At 43.7% G+C, this 20761-nt stretch overlaps 1 protein-coding gene across 6 annotated transcripts in view; it reads left to right on the forward strand.

Moving 5' to 3' along the window:
* Hivep1 (HIVEP zinc finger 1) overlaps positions 1-20761 on the forward strand; it is a 137325-nt gene that overhangs the window by 43501 nt on the left and 73063 nt on the right. The window lies entirely within an intron of this gene.

Below are 20761 nucleotides of genomic sequence, written 5' to 3' on the forward strand. Positions count from 1 at the left end.
GATCGATGTGACTTGTTTTAGTCATTTTATATTTCTTGGTACTGCTATGTTTTGAATAGATGACTGAATGTTTGATGCTATTGTGACTAGTGAAGTGCAGGTGCATTTAAAATAATGCTTTTATATGTTTTTCTTATAATGCTTTCTAAATCAGGTAGTAAAATGTAACTGATATTACCAGGAGGACAATAGAATTCTTTGTTAGAAAGAGATGCTTACACTTGAAATGGTTGGCAGTGAGTCATCTAGATAGTGAAAAATCACCTCTCTGGTAGGTTTGCATGAGTCGGTGGCCCAGAAGGTGATCTTGATGTTCACCTGCGTGTCCCACAATCTCAGAGGTCAAAAGCACTTGGAGAGGTTACCCCTGCACTTTCTGTTACTTGCACAGATGGTAATGGTGATAATGTCTCATGAGGTCACCACCCGTGGAGCTTCACCATCAGTTGCGTTTCTCCTGATGTCAGTGCCCAGGGATTTGCAGTATTTTCTGGCCTACTCAGGTTTGGTCACGATGCTTCTCCCTTGGTATTACAACTCAATGATTGGAATGGTGGGTAGAAACATTCCACAATTCTTTGGAAAATGGAAGGGAAGTTGGTATTTCTTCAGAGTCCCCCCTAATAACCAATAATCATGATATAGTAATTATAAAATGTGACAAGTATTAGGGTTAGAGTTCATAAATCCCTGAAGCCAGCGACTTCTTTAGTGCTGGGGGAGGATGGAATCCTATCTGTTCTTTCCAATTATGTTGAATCTAGGTGATCGTATCGATCCGATAGCTCCTGCATCTATTTGAAGACATGCCTCTTTGTCTCTGGAAGATCTAGATGTTTTCCTTTCTTCCTTTTATAGAATTCACAAGATAGTATATGTGGTATACATAGAAAAGAAGTCATTTTAAATCCAAAATGCTGCTGTAAAGTAAGAGGCTTTGATTTGAGAACACACACCAGCATCAGTATTGCCAGTGATTGGGAAAATGTTGTGTAAATTTTTTTGTACTGCATTTATAAGGTACTTAATGCTAATTCTGAAAATGTTCGCTTTTTCAAAGTAGCATTTGCCCAGTCATGCACATAGAAGGGCAGGAATAGTCAGAGGAAGGTTGAAGAAAGCAGGTGATGATGTCAGTTACATTTCAGGTCCACTGCCTAGTTGCCTTTTGAAGTTGGATCATAAATAAAACCCTAGAGTTATTGATCTTAGAGCTGAAGGGAACCTGGAGAGCATTCATTCAAAAATAAGTTTTGTCATTTCTGGTAGAGCAAATATTGTGCTAGATGTCAAGGATGTAAAAATGAATAAAATACAGCTCTTGCCCTTAAAGTCTAGCCTGGAAGATAGAGAACCTGAACAAACACCTTACTTTGGGGCAGTAGGTTCTGGAATAGGGTCTTTGGGCAGTAAGTACATATGCCACATTTTATAGGTGTAGTTACAGGTTGGGCAGGCAGCCCAGGTACATTCAGCTCCATGATAATGATGATACTGCTGGGACTAGATTTGTAGTCTCTGATGCAAGTCACACTGGGCTGACTTGTTAAGCTTTATGAAGTTGTTTTACCCAGTGCGTGTGTGCGCGCGCGCGTGCATGTGCGTGCATGCATGCATGGTTTTAGCAGCTCACTGTATGCCTTAAATGCTGTTTAATTTGAGTTAGACATTCCTACTCTTGTATCTTGCATTTTTGGTGGGGGAGGGTGAGGTGGGCACAGATTCCTAATAAACATTTAGAAACAAATGCAGTTAATAGTTTGAGTAATTTTTAAGATGGTCATGTCTCTTGCTATCAACGATATCTAGACCTAGCAAGATAGCTAGACCTCAGGGTAAAGGCTTAGATCCTTTGGTGTGCTGCATCCATTCTTTTGCCCGCTCCTCCTTCCAAGTCCCTCTCAGTGCTCCTGTGTTGCATTTGAACTTCAGAAACACCAGATACCTTCCTACCTGTGTTTCCCTCTTACTGTGCTGCTTCTAGCTGTCATGCTTTGCCTTGAATCTTTTGATTCTCCTGCCATGAACTTACATCTCAGGTGAGATCCTCTCCTCACTGTGGGCAGCTCTTGAGTACCAGGCTGGGCTCTTGAGCGACAGCTCCCACTGCTCATGAGAGATCCTTTGTGAATGTGCCTCATGTCTGTTTGTTGTAAACATCAGGAAGCCTAGCACATTGGTAGGTACTTAATAAATGTTGCTGGATAAGTAAATGGAAGTTTAAAACTGACCTTTTCATGGGACAATAAAAAAATGCATGTGCACGTATACTGGGTATATTTTTAGAAAATTATTGGCAATTCTGTTGTGTTGTTTTTCTTGTAAACATGATGATTTTTGGATTCTGATTTGTTTTCCCCTAGGAGAATACATCTTTTAGAGAATATTAAAGCAACCATGGACGGGAGCTTCCCTGTATTGTTTCATTTGGAAATACTTTACAGAATTTGATACTTTGATGCATTCTATGGATTAAAACATATATTTTCAAATGTGACGTTTATATGCTTTACAGTTACTGTTGTCATTTTACAGATGGAGATTATGTCACCTCTCTAATATCTCCACTCTTGTGGAGTGGATATTAGCCATTGTATTTGCTTCTTCAAATAGGTATCTAGGAATTGAAACTGGAAACAATTACAATAGAAGCTAAATCTGGTAAGAGTTGAAGGATAATCTGTTCAGTTTTTGCTTATTATGTGGTTATTAATAGATAATTTGACTGTTTTGTTCAAAAAACTAAAGATAGTAACTTAGGCTTTTCTAAGTGAGGATCTGCAAAGGAAACACTGTATATTGAGTGTTGTAATCATAATGGATGGTGTGTATGTCTGTCTGTCTCTCTCTTTCTTTCTCTCTCTCTCCTTTTTCCAAGCCAAATGCAGAATAGTTAATAACTCTTATCTAGGAAGCCCAGATACAGAGGGGGCTTGCTGAGACACGGGGTTGGTAACTGAAACCCAGCGAATCATAATCATCTTTGGATCTCAGTCAGGTTATGTAAGTGGTCATACAGATGGATTTTTAACTCCGATTTTCCTATGCTGCTTTCCCAGCCATTGGCCAATTGGAAAGGTGTTCTCAAATGCAGAATAAGAAGAATGCACTACTGTTACTTTAAGAAGGAAATTAAGTAGGGAGGGAAATGGGGGCTGTTGTGACTGCTGACATTTGTGGCCTCCTTTCATTTGCGTAAGAGGTGGACTGGCTTCTCTGTGGCTGCGGTTGCCATGGAGAGGTAGTGGGGGAGGACTCCCAGGACCACAGCTTGAGAGCCAGTCAGACCCAGAGCTGCTCCCGAATGTGACGGGAAGGGGCAGGGAGTTCAGGTGTGCGGCACAGATCATGGGGATGGCTGACCTCCATGGCTGGTAACGTGACTGTGCACGTACCCCTGGGTGTGACGGCTGTTTGTGCAAATGCCTGTGGATGCTGTGTGCAGTGAAAGGATTGTAATGGTGTATGTGCTCCCGCCCTTCAGTGTGCTTCCTGCACTCCGTGTGATTTGATGAAAAGAGTTCAGCCAGTTACATCAGATGTGCACTCTGATTGTAATGAGAAACTGACTAACTTCAGCCGGCTTGTTCGCATCTAGATAATGACATCAATAGAAGTCAAATAAATTGTGGTGAGAATAAAACACAGAAAAATCTAATATGGTCGGTTAAACTGCAGCCAGAAATGAATGGGTTACTAACTGAAATGATTAATAGATGGCTGTTACAGAGTTGTACAGTGAGCTAACACAAGACCCATGAAACAATGAAAGTTGAAGAATTATCCCCTATAACATGTAGAAGAAAATCAGTTGGGTGTTCTGTAGCTAAATATGCTTGTATCCTAAGAGTTGAATTCTGAGAATTTTGGTTATTGCTATTAATATCTTTTATTGGAAGTACTGATTCTACATCAGAAGACAAATCATTAATGAGTTTGTAGTGCTGTCATTTTTGGCTCTTGTTTTGTTGACACCAGTGGCAAACTGCATGCGTTGGCTGTGTTGGGTTTGTTTTCAGTTTTTGTGGCTATCATTGTGGATAAAGCCTTTGTCTAAAAACAAACGGGATTGACCATTTTGACTTAAACTCTGAGCTGCCTTTTAAGAAAATATTTCTCAGTAAAAATATATTTATTTCTCTTGAGGAAATATATCATGTCAGGCTTATCAAATACAAAGAGCCTCACTTGACTTTTAAGTTTTCTGAAGAAATCAAAGTGACGGCTGCATATTAATGCTGCTGTATAGGAAGTCAGAAATGGCACAGGCGCAAGAGCACGTTGTGAGGTGGTTCCAGGCGGTGACTGCATCTTACAACTTGGCTTATTTTGAGAATGATGACTGGTTGCCTGATTTAATTCACAAAAGAAGTGCCAAACCAGAACTTTTAAAATAGTATTATGGAAAATCTAGGCAGTAGGGGTACATGGTACTACTGGAAAGATTTGCAGAGTGTGAAAATGAATTGTACAATTTACTTGTACTAGTTCAAATTAAGCATTTCAGAAACCATTCAACGTATTTTGGAGATTATATACACAGAACTATTGCTTAAATGATAACTGTATTTGACTTATTAAATCTATTTTGTATTTGGAATATTATATATTAAGAATAAATTCCTTGCTAATATGCTATTTAAAGTTATAAACATACACAAATTATTAGATGTAGATATTGTTGAAGTTGACACTTTCATTTTTCCTAATTTTAAGTTGATCCTATATACATTTTATTCAACAAGGAAATCAAAATTCATTTTCTCAATTACTTGGTACATGTCAAAAGAACTACGAGGCATAAAACATTTGGGTATTTGTTGGATCATACTGGGTAATCTTTCATGGGGGCCACCTACATGCTAAGTACTGTTCTAGATCCACTGTGTTTTCTGAAGTACTTGCGCTCTGTGGGGTAGTCATTTTACAGATGAGGAAACTGAGGTGTAGAGGGTGAAGTGACACTGTCATCACTAAGGAGTTTCCTTGAACCCAGGGAAGTCCTTAACTGCCCCTCTGCTTTACTGCTGTGTATTAACATGAGAGTAGTGTGGTCTGGCTCAGTGGGAGAAGCTTTCTGTCCAGGAGGTGGGATGAACCCCAGCTTTCCATGTCTTGGCCCAGTGATGTGATGTGTCACACCTCCTCGTGCTTCAGTTTTCTCATTTATTTCATGGCATATCACATGTGAATACTTTCGTTTTAGGACTAAATGTGACACCCTCCCCCACAGTGGTTGACCTAATGTGTATTATTATTCATAATATTAAGAGGTCAGATAGTAATCTCAATTATGTTTTATTGCTTTGTTTGAAAACGGTTAATAGAGTGAAAGGAATAAAGAGGGTACAGGTCAAGGCATGTTGAATCCTTCCTTCGTTGTTCAATACTGATTGATTCATGCAGGCCTGGGTCTCTGTGCTGTTGGCCATTTGGGCTGCAGGCTGCTTTGTTGTGGTGCCTGTCCTGTGCCTTGTAGGTTGTGCAGATTCCCTGGCCTGTGCCCACTAGCCTGGGTTTTATCGAACAGCAGTGTCTCCAGGCGTTGGCCAGGTGTCCTTGGGAGGCACATCCCCCTTGGCTGCAGACCCCCGTGGAGTCGCATAGGCTTTGCAGGTCGCAGATATCCACTGAGGGTTGGCAGGAGGATGCTGCTGCAGAGGTCCGGATGACTTCACGCCTCCTGAGACGCCCTGAGGGGGAGGCTGGCTGTGACTGGTGGGTGTGGCCACATGCCCCAGGGAAGGGGGCCAAGAAGGCACAAGCAGAGTGGAAGGCGGCAGAGAGGCTGAGGCAGGGGTCCAGGTGGGAGCTTGGGATTCACGTGTAGGTTTTAGCGACATTAGAAATTACGGAAGGCCTCGGACCTTCATGAGGATTGCAGTGTGGGTCTTAAGCCTGTGACTGCCATATTTAAACATCTGTGATCTGCCTCACTTTGCAGAGGGGTGAGGGTGGTTTGTGGAGGTGAGAGCACTCAGGCTTGGCAGGGGCTTCACTGTGTCCTGGCAGGGATCCCTGTCCCTGCCTGCCCCAGGCAGGCGCACCCTCGGCCTAGCCCTTTCCCCGCAGTGCATCCCTTGTCTCCCACTCACAATTTTGAAGTTTAAAGATTTCCTAAAACCGTGCATCCCCCTAGTGGGTCCAGTGCCGCTACCGTAAGTTTTATAAATGGTAGTGCAGAGCATCCCAGGCCTCTGTGGAACAAGGCAGTCAGGGAAACCAGGTGGAATTGCTCCCTTTCCCAGCAAATAAGCTCAGCCCGCTGTTTGGGGTGGGGGTGGGGCTGTTGAGTGAGGTCATCAGAAGCACATTCTAATGACATTTTGCTACGGCACTAGGCACAAACAACCAGTTTTAATTGCAGCCTAATGCTAGTATCACAAGTCTCTTAGTGCTCATTGCTTCAGCTGTATGGTAGAGCTCTTTCTTTCTACAAGACGGTGTTGGTAGAATCGTGTGTACCTAAGTGTGTGTGTCTGTGATTTAAACAGCAGGGAAATGGAGCTGACTTTTGAGCCAGCACCAAGGGCTGCTGGAGCGCAGGTCTAGCCCAAGGAGAGGAAAAGGAAAGAGACAGGGAGGCTGCCTGTGCGGCCTGCTCTGTGGAGTTTCATTCTTGTTCATCCCCGTAGCCCTGTCCACAGGCACATTCTTGTCCACAAGCACATTCCCTGTCCACTCTGTTGATCACTTAGATCAATTATAGGCTGCTTTACTTTCCCCGGAAAAAGGAATTTTTCAGTTTGATATTCCACCTTGAGCCTCCTTATCCTTGGTGGAGTGGTCAAAGCATTGTGGGGTCTGTTTGCTTCAGTGGGTATGAATTTTCTGTATTGGAGCCCCGCGGTATTACCAGGGCTGTGCACGGGCTGTGGTGGTTGGTTCTTGAATCGCCAGGTAGCTTAAAATCTCAAGAAATGGATTCACAAGGCCACAGCTGTAATGGGACAAAAGTAGATGTATGGATTAGGTGGGTGCTGTGGACACCTACAGTGGTCCCAGCTAGGGTAGAACAGGGCTTTAGGAGTGCATGATGTCGAAGGTCACACCTGAAAGGCGAGGATCTGTCAGGCAGGATGCCCTTCCTCCGAGGTTCAGGAAGAATTCTAAGAGGCATTGGTACAAGTGTGAACAAGTTCACGGCAGGAGACAGCATCCCTGGAGCCAGACCCCTCCACTCACCCTCCAGCTCCCTGGGGTTTGCTTCTGTGCACCACAGTTTGCTTCTCTTGGAAATGGAGCCTAAGGTCCATCGCTTCCTCCTAGGTGGGTTCTTGTGAGGATCCGATGAGTTAGCTCCTGTGAAGTCCTAAGAAAAGGTCCAACACTCGGAGGCACTCGGATAGGTCGATGTCATGTGCCGCTCATTCAAGAGGAAGGTTTTCACAAGTGGGGGGGTTCTTTTTGTTTCCTTCCCCCTCCCCTGTCCCATGCTGGGGATCAAACCCAGAGTCTCACATGTGGTAGGCAAGTGCTGCGTCAGTGAGCCACGTCCCGAGGCCCAGGAGGAGGGGTTCTTGGGAAGGGTTGGAACAGGTAGCTCCTGCTGTCTCCATCAGTATAAGAAGGACGCATGCGCGCTAGTTCTGCTCTGCTGAGATGTTGAACATACATCTTAGGGAGTTTAGGAAATGGTGAACCTTATTAGCTATCATGGCTCTCCTCGTGTGCTCTACGATATGACGACTGAAAAGAGCTTTAGGTCTTCTTAAATCTGGTTATATTTTGATGTGTTTCCCCCATGGTCTGCCTCACCTGGTCTCTATGATGCACATGACAGCAGCTGGTAAAGGATCACAAAGCCATTTTTGGCTTGGCAAGTTCAGGTCCATACATATGAAGTTACGAGCCCAATTTCTGTTGGGCCTAATTTCTGTTGGTTTTGGCTGGAGTTCTTGGAAGCTTTGAATTTGGCCAAGTACTCCCCTTTGTGCATGAAATGAAACCTGTTTGTTTGAATCATGATGACTTCTCAAAGAGTATGAATTTTTTGAGTACTTGGCTCAGGAAAATTTAGACTGGTAATTTTGTGCATTTCAGATTTAATCATAAATATTTGTTTAGAGCTACTTAAACATGCTAAGAACTGAATACTGTCATTATCTTCTGTGAGCTTATATGTCATGCTGACAGTGAAGACAAATAGAGGATGTGTTCCTGTGTAACATGATGGGGTGGTAAATGTATTTCAGAGCTACACATGCTATATATACATATATGTGCACATGCACGTGCTAATTATATAACATGTTATATAATATGCACACCAAATACAACGGAATATAGTGTAGTAGTGTAGTATGTTTATATGTGTGTGTGTGTGTATTATACACCTTACCATGCACAGGCACATACACAGGAACTGTTTGATTATTTAGGCTAATGGCTTTAACAGTAGATGAATGAACCTCAAATAATTTATTTTTCCAAAGTAAAACAGTGTATTTTAATTAGCATATTTCGTGATAATGTTTGATAAGTATTAGTTATTTGAAAAATCAATTTAAGGAATGTATCTGTGAGTGTGTGGTTCAGTAGTAAAAAGCCAACTTTTCAGTTAATGATTAAACGTTAATATTATGGATCACACAGTTGACCCTGCATAAGTTTCTGCATTTTTCTTTTGTCATTTTTTATGTTTAATGAAATATATCACACAGTAGTGAAATTAATTTGCATTTAAAATGTGTATCATGCAAAATCAGTAATTTGAAGTAGTTATGTATTTAGTCTATTTATATTTATTGCTGTGAGACTGAAAGATTCGTGAATGTTTCTCACATAAGGTCTTGAATGAGTTTATTCTAGCTATTTATTTGTTGACTGCACAGAAAAGACTGAGGGTTTTTTGACAGTGTGGTCAAAGCTGAGTTTGTGGAGCATGTCACTTACTGAGGTTGCTTCTCTTGTGCTTGTGAAGGTCAGTTCTCCCTTACTTCTGGGTAGCCTTGGAGGAGGGAGTGCTGAGGACTCACTGCATTCACCTGTGCACCTGCCTCAGCATTCTTGACTCACCTGTGTCTGTGCTGAGCAGCCCCTCCCTGGTCTCTGCCCTTGGGGTTTAGGACAGGCTCCTACAGAGAGCTCTGGCAGGGAGGTGGAGGGCAGGGGGTTTGGGACAGAGCACCTGTCCAGGGGCCTCAAAGCCCTCCAGGAGGCTCCAGGACCTGTGAAATGTTAGGATGCAGTGGTGTATTTTGGTTGGAATTCCTCAGATAAAAATCATGTGCTGCCTGAAAAGGTGGACTTAGCGGTCCCCGCCCCACTTGCTGAGGCTTTCACATCCTGGTCATTTCTGAGTCCTGCAGCCAGGGGCATCCTGTGGAAGGAATGCAAATCAGGCTATTTTGAGATGGAAGAACAGACACTTAGAGTCTTTAGATTAGCATTTTAATTAAATTAAGGAATGTAAGGGTAAAGAATAAGGTTTTGCAATATTTTTAGTTGTATTATTGCCAATTAGTAAATATTTAAGAACCCTTAATTTGGAAGAAGGAAACAGGCATCAAATAATTTGGAAACATGAAATCATGTACAATTTAAGTGAGAATATTGGGAAGAGTCAGAGTATGTGTATGTATTCATGTGCGTGCATACACATGTATGTAAAGCCCTGTCTGTATGCATAAATACATGTATGTAATATATGAATTTTCAAGCCTATAAGTGAGTACTTGTAGGGAATGGAAGCATCAGGTTTTTCTATATTTGGTTATATATATTTATCCATGTAAACCATTACCTGTACTTAAATGAGTAATATATTTTCTGTAATATAAAAATTTATGCACTTAATCTTTTAAAAAAATCAATGATGACAGAAGTATATGTAATAAAAAATAGTATTCCCTCTTTCTTGCCTCTGCTCTTTACCCTCATATATAGCCATAATAATTTTTTACTGTTTTTTCAGAAATATTAATATACGTATGATGGTGTCATTCTTTAAAGTATGTACACATGTATGCAAAAAGTGAATTATATAGTATGTAGTGATCTGAACCTCTTACTATTTTAAAAATTTAGGCTCCTCATATTCCAAAAGGTTATTACCCAAATCCCTGAAGTTTCGAGCTTCACTTGAAGGTGCAAGCCACACAAGTAGGGGGAGAACGCTGACTTGGGGGCTTTTTCAGTAGGCTGCTTCTTGGTGTGTGCCAGCTCGGGGATGCTCTGTGAGTCCTGAGGCCTGGCCTTCTGTGGTGAGGGTTCAGGGGTACCAGGCCTTCAGCGGGCCAGCCTGCCCGGCAGGACCTGCGGTCTTCAGTGCCGACATCTGTGGTTTCGCTGTGGCCTGGCAGCTTCCTGTGGCCTCTCTCCCTTGGGTTCCTTGGGGTCTGACCGTCCGCACGTGCTGTGTGGATGACACCCAGGAGAGCCAGAGATTTGAGGGCTGTTTGCAGACATTCCTTTGGTGGAGCTCCTCTTTCCTGGGATTTCTCCCTTCAGTTCCCAGACTCCAGCTCTGTCTCCTCTGCCCTGGAACCTCTGCTTCCAGCTGAGTGGGCGTCTCCATGGACTGGCATCTGCCCTTAGGGAAGGCCATTTAATGTGGTCTCACCTTCTTTGCCTCTCCTCCTCCAAAGGGTCAAGGCATCACTTTCTGCTGCTTTCAATCGTCATTTCGCATGTTCACATTTTTGTGGAGTTTACTCTTAATGGTAGGAGTGTCCGTGCCACAGTAAGTCATTATGCCACTACCAGAAGCCTGGTGTTAAATGAGCAGATGCTAAATTCTCAGGAAGCCATAGCAGTCCAGGTTTCATAATGACAGCCCTCTATGAGACTCTGGCAGGTGGAAAGTACGACAGTCCTTTTGGTACCTGGGTCGTGAGTCTGGCCGTCCTCCCTAGGCTGGCGGTGACTGTAGGTCGCCCAGGGAGATCCCCCCCCCCCAGCTGCCAGAGCAGCAGCACAGTGGAGGAGCCGGCTGTGCGCTGAGCCTGCTCGGTGGCCCTCTTCTTGGCCTGACACATTACGAGTGCTCACGTGTTGTCACGTTTTATTGGATGAGTGCGTTTCCATCGCCAGGAGCCTGGTTCTGGAGCGGGACGCGCTGCCCCCCTGCACTGCTGAGCCGGAGCCGTGGCCGTCGGGGGTTCGCGGGATGGCGTGAGCTGCGCCGTGCCAGGCCGTGCCTGCACCGGGAGGTCAGGAGTATTTTCTTCTGTACCCCCTTCCACTCCTAAAGAATTGTTGATATAATCAGACTGGTAAATTAAGAAAAGGGACAGGTTGTTTATGTCTGTTACCTATTTTTTCCCTTCTTTTTTTTAAAAAATATTTTTATTAGATTTTGATGCATCTGTATTTTATTTACTTATTTATATGCGGTGCTGAGACTCGAACCCAGTTTCTCATGCGTGCTAGGCAAGCGCACTACAGCTGAGCCACAACCCCAGCCCTTCCTTTCTTTTTTCATGTGGTGAAATAATAATAATTTGTGCTACCAAGAGATGTATTGTTTGGGGAGAAATTTGACAACTAAAAAAATGAAAATGAGCAAAAAAATTAATGTGCAGTAGCACCTGGAAAATGTACCTTGAAATGTTCATTCAAAACACAAAAGAACGACAGTTCATATCTGCATCAGAGGTTCTTGACCAGAGTGTAGGGTCTCCATAGATTGCTGCTGTGGTCCCTGATGTCAAATGCAGGTGTGTGTGTTGGAGGGAGGAAGGGAGACTGTACCTTCCTCAGGGTCGAGTGAAGACACTAGCAGCAGTGATTTGTGTATCCTCTTGTGCACACATGCATTTGTGTATTTTGACACAAATGGGAGTATACCATATACATTTTTCTGCTCCTTACGTTTTGCTTTTTTTTTTTTTTTTTTTGAACTTTGTATCTTGGAAAGATTTCCAGTCTTCAAGGGTCTCAGTGTCCCTTCCCCTGACCTCATGCCACCAAAAAGAATTAAGAACATTGGTGTATTATATTTCTAGAATTTTTTTTTTTTTTTTTTTTTTTACCCTTTTAAGCCTTGGTGCATGCAAACCTGACTCCTAGTGGTGGTTCAGAAATGATTTCGTTTCCCGTGGGCTCCGTGTTTGTAAGGGCAGTGCCCTTCACTGCATGCCGCTGCCTGTTGCCCACTGGCTGCTTAGCCTCGCTCCTCATACTGGCAGGCTCTGTTGACTACTGTGATCACCAGCTCACCAGCGCTGTCACAGTGCATGCTTAGTACTTAACTGTGGTAGTCTACTTAGAATTTCAAATTGGGTTCCTTTTGTTTCTTTTTTAAAGCTTTTGATTATGGAAGTCCTTACAGAATTACAAAATAGAGTCTAAGTAACGAACCTCTTCCTCCTCTTGTCTGGCTTCTCTGATCGACACCTCAGGGCCACTTGTGTCTCTAGTGCTGGTTTTGAACCTCAGGTGCATCATTTCATTCCTACATTTTCCTTACGCAAGCTCCATGAGATAAGGAATAATCCCAATACCTTCATGAACCTCCCACCCCTCAAAAAGAACTTCTTAATATGGTCAGTGTCCTGTCAGTATTTAAATTTCTATTTGTCTTCAAATAGTTTTTTTAACATTTTGTTAGAGGTAGGATAAAGAAACTGTGTATTTTATAAATTGATATATTATTAAAGTTTTTGATATTTATGAACACTTTCCAATTCTTTCCTTGTGTCCTTTATTAGAGAGACTGGATTAGGATATAGACTTTCACTGTTGGTCCATTTTTAAATGTTAACTGCATAAATATATTTTATTAAGAATTATTACTTAGTTGCTTCCAAGTTTTTTAGATATTCTTAGGTATCACAAATTAGATTTAGACACATGTGATGCCCAGCATATCTCTGTTTATGGCTTTGACTTGTATGGGTCACTAGTCAAACATGTTTGTAAATTCAAAATATATGATGCTCTTTGAAATAAAAATTGACAAGAAGAAATAATTAGAAATATGACAAAATTACTTTAAAGACAACTCTGAGAGATGCTTTGTTTCTACCACTGTAGCAGAATACCTAGGATGATGGGACGTTTGTCAAGAATGAAAACTGATTTTCCATTTCTGGAGGCTGGGAAGTCCTCACCAATGTGCTGACATTGGTTGAGGGCCTTTTTGCTTCATGGCAACATGGCAAAAGTTTGAAGAGCAAGAGTTTTGGGACAGCCTGTCTCCCTCAGGCGGAAGAGCAGAACAGAGCAAACCCCCGTGTGCAGGACCTTTTCATAGCACCATTCTTTAATGCAGTGGGTCCCTCATGACCTAAACTCCGCCCATTAGGTGTCACCTCTCAGTGTTCTTCCACTGGGGTTTACGTTTTCAACACACAGATTTCGGAGGGGACAAAAGTCCAGCCATAGTAGATGCTCATACCAGTGCAGTAGATAATGAACGTATTGTGTCTGCTGAAGTTGTGGTAGCAACTCAAGGAGGAGAATACCTTGTTTTTTAATTAGAATGTAATCAATTGAGTGGTGTCATAGGGAGAAAGCCTTTTGAGCATCTCTCTGATGTGAGCATAGAGGACCAATAGTGAAAGTTTAAACTCTAGGTTTAAACTTTCTGCAGTGGTAAAGCTTGCCGAAGGGGTGGTGTATCAACAGGGAGGCCAGGGCTGGAATGCCTTAAGCTACAATATTCAGAGCCCCAGGAGGAGCTCAGAAGTTTCTCTTACTGACATCAAGTTTTCTTCCTGTGTAAGTTTTCTGAAACATTGTTACATGCAGTTGAGTTCCAATTACAAATAGATCATGTATCAAAATTCACTTTCAAACCAGTGACTTGGCATTGGAGCACATAACCCTTGGAAGTAAAGTGTTCTGTTTGATTAGATTCCAGTCTGCACCACAAAAGGTATTTAATTTTCAGGGTACCTGGCTTTAGTGACTGGTAATATGGAGTTCCCCTGCTGAGGTCATGTCTGGTGACAGTGCCATTGTGTGAGACAGGGACAGCTTGTTCACTGTTACAGCTCTTGTGACCCGGAGACTGGGCAGATGCTTGGAAGTGCCTGCTCACATCCCCTTTCCTGGGATGGCACAGGGAAGCAGAGCTCCTGAAGGCGTCCGCTCTGCGCATGTGCCAGAGTGAGAGAGGGAAGAGGGCCTGGCACAGTGGCCATGGGCCCGGCGGTGGCTGGCTGGGAAGGTCCTCTTAGCTTAGTGGGTCTGTAATAGAAAACTGAAACCTCTGGCACTTTCTTCCACTGGAGTCCTGGGAGCGATGAAGTGGCTTCCCTGTCCACTTCTTCCTGCCCCTGAGCAGCCCTCTGCGTACTGCCCACCAGGGTGGGGGTGGGCAGCTGTTTCCACCTGCTTTTCTTCTCTCTCATTTCTGATCTTCATCACCCTCTGCTCTTCACTTCTTAGAGACTTTGGATTTGTTCATGTAGTGATGGGAGATCAGGGAAAGTGGGGTCCGTTGGGGGTACAGGGCTGTGTCTTGCTTGCTGTTGTGTCCCCCACAGAGAAGTGCCGATTCTGAAAAGGATTACAAAAGAAGGAGACATTGTTGAGCTAAAAGGTGGTGAAGAGGTGCACATATGTCAAGTTTATGGGGTGGTTGTTGTAAACATTAAGCTTCCAGCCTGACAGCAGTGCACTTCTTCCGACTCTCCGTAGAGCAGGGTGTGAAGACATTTGCGGAGCGTGGACTTGGCTGGAGAGCACAGCCACTGACGTGAGTTCAGAGCTGGTCTGTGTGTGAGGACTCGCCAGTGTGGTGTCTGGGGTACTTGGTCTGCGTTATCAGACCTGGGACACCGTTCTCTGTTTCTCTTGCTTGGATCCTCTGCCCCATGCTGTGGCCCCGGTGCTAGTGGACAAACCTAAACTGAGAGTAGATCTTGTTCCAGCAGAACCAGAAAACTGAAATATCCAAGTAAGATTTACCCCAGCGTGTAGCAGAGCTGACTGATTTAAGACTTTTTTCTTGCATTTTCTACATCCCTGTTCCTATGGGGAGTGAGTGACTGGGGCTCTGGGGGGACGGGGCAGGGTATTCCTAACCCAGCAGAGAAGCACGACTGTGACCACTCAGCCAGAGCTCACCATGCATAGTGCCTATATCCGCCCCCCCCCCCCCCAGGTAACAGAATCTTATATTGTTGTTGTTAAGAGGACCTTTTAACATTTATTAGAGGATTTGCTGGTTGGGGGGCGGGTAGATGGCCAGCCTGAGAAGCTGGCACACACACGGTGAGGGGGTTTTAGTCTTTGAGCTCCACACTTCCTGGATCTCTCCAGCCGTATCTGGATGTCTACATCCTTGGCCCAGAATTCAGGTGTGTGCTTGGGTGTCCGTGAGCGGGTCAGTGTACAGGGGCACCACATGTGGATGTGTGTGCCTTACTGGGCTTGTGGCCTGAGTTCAGTGGACCCAGGCCGTAGCCTCTCAGGGTAGGAACGCTCTGTCTTCCTGCTCCTTCCTCTCCCAGTGTAGTTACCATGACTACCTCCTTCCATTCACATTGGGAGAGGAAACCAGTCTTGTCCTACTCTAATATTATGTCCAATGCCCAGAGGGCAAAGTGTTTTGTTGTGATTATTAAAAAACTATATTAGAAACATGTATTGGAAAGCATCTGTTTTCAGCTCCTGTACATAGTAGTTCATTATGTTCAAATAGTTTTTGTATTTTCAGACATTGAATTTTCAGCTAGAAAATTACTTTCTGGCTTAAAGCTGATGTTAGTTATAATCATTAGCTCCGTTTTTTGGCACAATAATTATTAAGAATATATGCATTGGTTTTGCATTTTAGAAGTGTAATTTATTTGGCCATCCTTACCATGAAGTGTGCATTGAACTTTCCCTCCCTTATCTTCCTTAGCATCCACTGACATCAGCAGCAGCTCTGATAAGGCACACCGATGATGTTGCTGTGGCTGCCCGTGGCGCTTGATAAAATGTGGCTTCGAGAGCTGGCTGATAAGACTTTTTTTCTTGCATTTTATATAATTTTGAATCTTGACCTGATAAAATCTGTAATTTAGAGAATATTGCTTCTCAAGGTTGGCTGCATGTTGGAATCACCTGGGAAACTTTTTAAAATGCTGATTTAATTGGTATGGGATGTGGCATCAGTGTCAAGATTTTTAGCCAGCTCTCATACTCAGTGACTAAATGTGCAGCACGTTTTGGTTCTGCCCGCTTAGGGCTGTCTGGAGGGTTGTCAAGCCCAGAGCTGGAGTAGTAGGACCTGAGACGTCTGCCCTGAGCTGAGTTGCTTTGCGGCTCTCTAGGGAGCTTTCTGACCTTGAGTCGAGTTTGCTCCCCCAGACCTTCCGGGGGCCCTAAAACAACATGCGGTTCACGGAAGAAGACTCTGGGGAGTCACGCTTTTTTACAGAGGAAATGAGTGCTCCCCCAACAGCCAGCTGTCTTCACAGGGTCCTCCCGGTGGCACCTCACTGGAGCCTCACCCCCTGTTCACGGTGCAGTGAGAGGAGCCTGCCGGTTCCCAGCTCCACGGACGAGGCCGACTGGGGCTTCCGAGTGAGCCGGGGGCTGCTGTCTGTGTATGGATGGCTGTATGTGTGACTGAGGGACAGGAAGTCGGTGGAAGCCTCAGGAGAGGTTCACTGTACCGCGCTCTGTGTATGTCTGGTACATCTCACTGTTTCAGGGTTACTGATGTCCAGGGGTTCTCTGTAAATAAGCAGCTTTGCATTCTGAAAGCATAATGGAGCTCATGTCTGCTTTCTTTCTGAACTATTTCGGGTTTTTCTCAGGATCATGATGGAAACATGATTTGTGAACAGTGTAGCTGATCTCTTCAGGCAGCCGGCCATGAAAGTGCAGCATTGCACGGTCTAGACTTTAGCGCAACATGCTGTGTTCCTAATCGCTGTGCTGGGACAGGCTTTGCTCATGTCCAGTTCAGCTCTGCTCCACCCTGCTTTACCCATCGCCACTCTGGGTCTTTTGAAAACCCTTGAGCCCTTTGCTAGAAATTGATCATCCCCTCCCGCCCCCTAGATCTCTGGGGCCCGCAGAGGCTGCCAGCACCCCTCCTGCTCAGCCACCTGCTCGCTCTGGGACGCACATCTCCTTTGTCCCTCCCTTCCTAGCTGTCCTGTGTATTTGTTCAGTCACATGAACGACTCTCCAACAGCTTCATCTCACTGATGTCCTTCCTCCAGGAAACACCCAAACTCACAGCCTTTCTCCCTTGCCGCCTCCAGGTCGCTGAGCATTATTGGAATAAGTGACACTATTGTGCAGGTTGGGGCCACCAAAACTTCACAGATGCTGCGTTCAGAGATCCCCCAGTGCTGGGCCCAGTGCCCTTACTGGTCTCAGCATGGACCGCTGCCTCTGTGTCCTGTCTGCAGTGCTCCTTTTCCTCCGTGGACACCCAGCTCGCCTCTCGGCACAGCCAGCCCCCCATCCTGCCTTCCCTAGCAGGCTTCCCCCGCCCGTCCCTGGCCCCAGAACAGCCGGGGACACTCCCTCATTTAGCAGCCCTCTGCTGGACTCCTGCTGCTGTCCTCTGCCTTCTCCAGAAACTTGCCCCGCCATTCCTCACTCTCTCCTGATCTCCACTCTCCTTGGTTTCTCCCTCGGGCCTGTGAACGTCACGGGCGACAGGACACACCAAGCCGTCTTCCCTCCATCCCTGTGTTCCCTCTGCCCCCCACTTTACTCTCTTGCTCAGTGCTTTGAAAGATGGTTTGCTTTCTCTCTTTTCTTCCCTACTGTTAGTCCCTCGCTTCCTTGGCTGCTGCCCTGCAACCTCCCCAGCCCCCCACTTGCTTTAGGAAGCATCCCCAGTGGCCTCTTCAGTTGCTGAATCTTTTGGTCCTACTTATTTGCATCATCTACCGATTAGACATTGAAATCCTCTTTTGGCCCAAATCCTTTCTGGCTCTCCAATTTTTCCCCGCCATTCCTTTTTTTCCTGTCTCCACCCCCCCCCCCCCCCCACCGCCCCTTAGCATGTTGGGGCTGCCTCCCATTCCACCAGCAATTATTGGCTGAAGAGAGGCTTTCAAAGCTTTTAAAATTAATGCAGGCTGGTACACAGTTCTTATAGTGACCGATTCAGTAGGTATGCTAGAATCCTACACTGTAATGGTTCTGTAATAGTCTACACATGGAGGCACCATATTTAACCGTTTCCTAAATATTTGTATGTCCAACAAATATTCACTGAGTACTTTTTATATCCCAGGTGCTGCTGGTCAGTTTTCCTCCCATCGTAAAATGCATTGTGGTGAATACTGCTTGTTCCTCTCCTTTCATTGCTTCAGTATAAGTTTCTAAAAGGTGAATTACTAGTAGAGAGTAGAGGTGGTTTTCAAAGATCTTAATGCCTTTAGTCAGATCATTTCAGAGAAGAGTCAAAAGTTTGCTTCCATCAACTCTCTGGCTTGGGTTTTACTGCCAGTGATGTGAGAATGAGGTTCCCAATTCTTTGCCTTGGGACCTGCTTCCTCCAGATTATGTATCCAAACACTTTGAGTTCCCAACAGACTCTGTTTCCTGCCTCTGAATTTCTTTTCTTTTTTTATTTGTTATTTCTAGTTGTACATAACAGTAGAATCTATTTTAACATATCGCACATGTAAAGAGTATAACTTCCCATTCTTCTGGGTGTACATGATGTGTAATTACATTAGTCTTGTAATCATATATGCACATAGGAAAATAATATCCCATTCATTCTACTATCTTTCCTATTCCCATTTCCTCTCCCTTCCCTTCATTCGCCTTTGTCTAATCCAAAAATACTTCTTTCCCCCACCCCCTTTTTGTGAGTTAGCATCCACATGTCAGGGAGACCCTTTGGCCTTTGATTTTTGGGGGGATTGGCTTATTTCACTTAGCAGGATATTCTCTAGTTCCATCATTTACCAGCAAATACCATAATTTCATTCTTTGTAGCTGAGTAACATTTCATTGTGTTTATATACACCACATTTTTTTTTAATCTTTTCATCCGTTGAAGGGCACCTAGTCTGGTTCCATAGTTTAGCTATTGCAAGTTGAGCTGCTGTGAACATTGATGTGGCTGTGTCACTATAGTATGCTGATTTTAAGTCCTTTGAGTCTAGACCTCGGAGTGGGATAGCTGGGTCAAATGGTGGTTCCATTCCAAGTTTTCTGAGGAATCTCCATACTGCTTTCCAGAGTGGTTGTACGCATTTGCAATCCGACCAGCAATGTACCTTTTTCCCCTGACATTCTCACCAGCACTTATTGTTACTTGTATTCTTGGTAATTGCCATTCTGACTGGAGTGAGATGAACTCTCAATGTAGTTTTAGTTTGCATTTCTCGAACTGCTACAGATGGTGAAATTTTTTCATATATTTGTTGACCCCTTATATTTCTTCTTCTGTGAAGTGCCTATTCAGTTATTTGCCTATTTATTAATTGGGTTATTTATTTATTTATTTATTTTGGTGTGAAGTTATTTGAGTTCTTTATATATCCTGGAGATTAATGCTCTGAGGTGCAGGTCGCAAAGATTTTCTCCCATTCTGTTGGCTCTCTTTTCACATTCTGGATTGTTTCCCTTGCTGTGAAGAAGCTTGTTGGTTGGATTCCATCCCATTTGTTGATTCTTGATTTTACTTATTGCACGTAGGAGTCTTGTTGAGGAAGTCAGGTCCTAGCCGACATGGTGGAGGTTTGGGCCTCCTTTTTTTCCTATTAGGCGCAGTGTCTCTGTTCTCATGCCTGAGTCTTTGATCTACTTTAGAGTTGAGTTGTGTGCATTTTGCTACAGATGGATTTCTGGTTTTCTCAGCACCATTTGTTGAAGAGGCTGTCATTTCTTCATTGTATGTTTTCTGCCTCTGCATTTCTGATCCTAATGTTCCTCCTCCTGAATGCTTGTCACCTTGCAGATGGAGTCACAGTTGACCACACAGGTGAGGTTTGCTGTTCTGAGGTCCTGTACCCAGGACTGCTCACCTGCAGGTGTCTTTAGGGCTGCCCCTGGGGCCTGTTTTATATATTCGGAACTGAATCAATCATGGGTCACAGGTAAATCCTTTTATCTCCAGTGCTTGGTAATAAGAAATGTTTCAGATACTGGAGTTTTTTTTTTTTTTTTTAATTTAAAAATATTTGTATCAAATTTATAGGTTGATCATCCCTAAACTGAAAATCCAAAACTCAAAATTTAATTTTTGATCACTGAAGTTTGAGATTTTAGGGTGTTTTACATGTTCAAACCAGTGATGCTCAACCTGTGGTATTCTTATGTTTTAGAAATTATCCTGTAGTTTTTCATATGATCTGGAAATTTGGAATTTAGGATATGTAGCCAACATTTTTAAAAGATTTTGAGTTTAAATAATATTTCCTTTTTATATTAATAGGTATTCAATAAATGTTTTTTAGTAATTATAGAAAATACAAATGGTGAGATGAAAGTATCTAGTAATGTCCTGCCCTCAGATATGCCTTTATGTTCTGGCCTTTTCTCTCATATATCTCTGAGCATGTATCGTGTGTGTGTGTGTGTGTGTGTGTGTGTCTCCCCATCTGTACATCAGTACACATTTGTCTCTGTGGCACAACATGTTTAAAATTATGCCCTTTCAAGTGTACTATGCCTTGAGCATTTTCCCCTCAATGAGTAATTTTAAAAAGCACTTAACGGTGGCTAAATAATACTGTATTGTGTGGGAGTATTTAATTATTTATTTTGCCGGTCCCTGGTTTTAATGTTTCCTTTATATTTTGTTATCAAAGATGCTGCAGTGAATATTGCAGTAGTAATTCGTTTATTAGATCACCTAGTGATCAAGGTATTGGGCCCTCTGAATAAGATACGGTTC

This window comes from Marmota monax, unplaced genomic scaffold, assembly GCF_021218885.2.
Source record: "Marmota monax isolate L192 unplaced genomic scaffold, Marmota_monax_Labrador192_F-V1.1 WCK01_AAM20220418_F8-fsc00029, whole genome shotgun sequence".
Taxonomy (NCBI): domain Eukaryota; kingdom Metazoa; phylum Chordata; class Mammalia; order Rodentia; family Sciuridae; genus Marmota; species Marmota monax.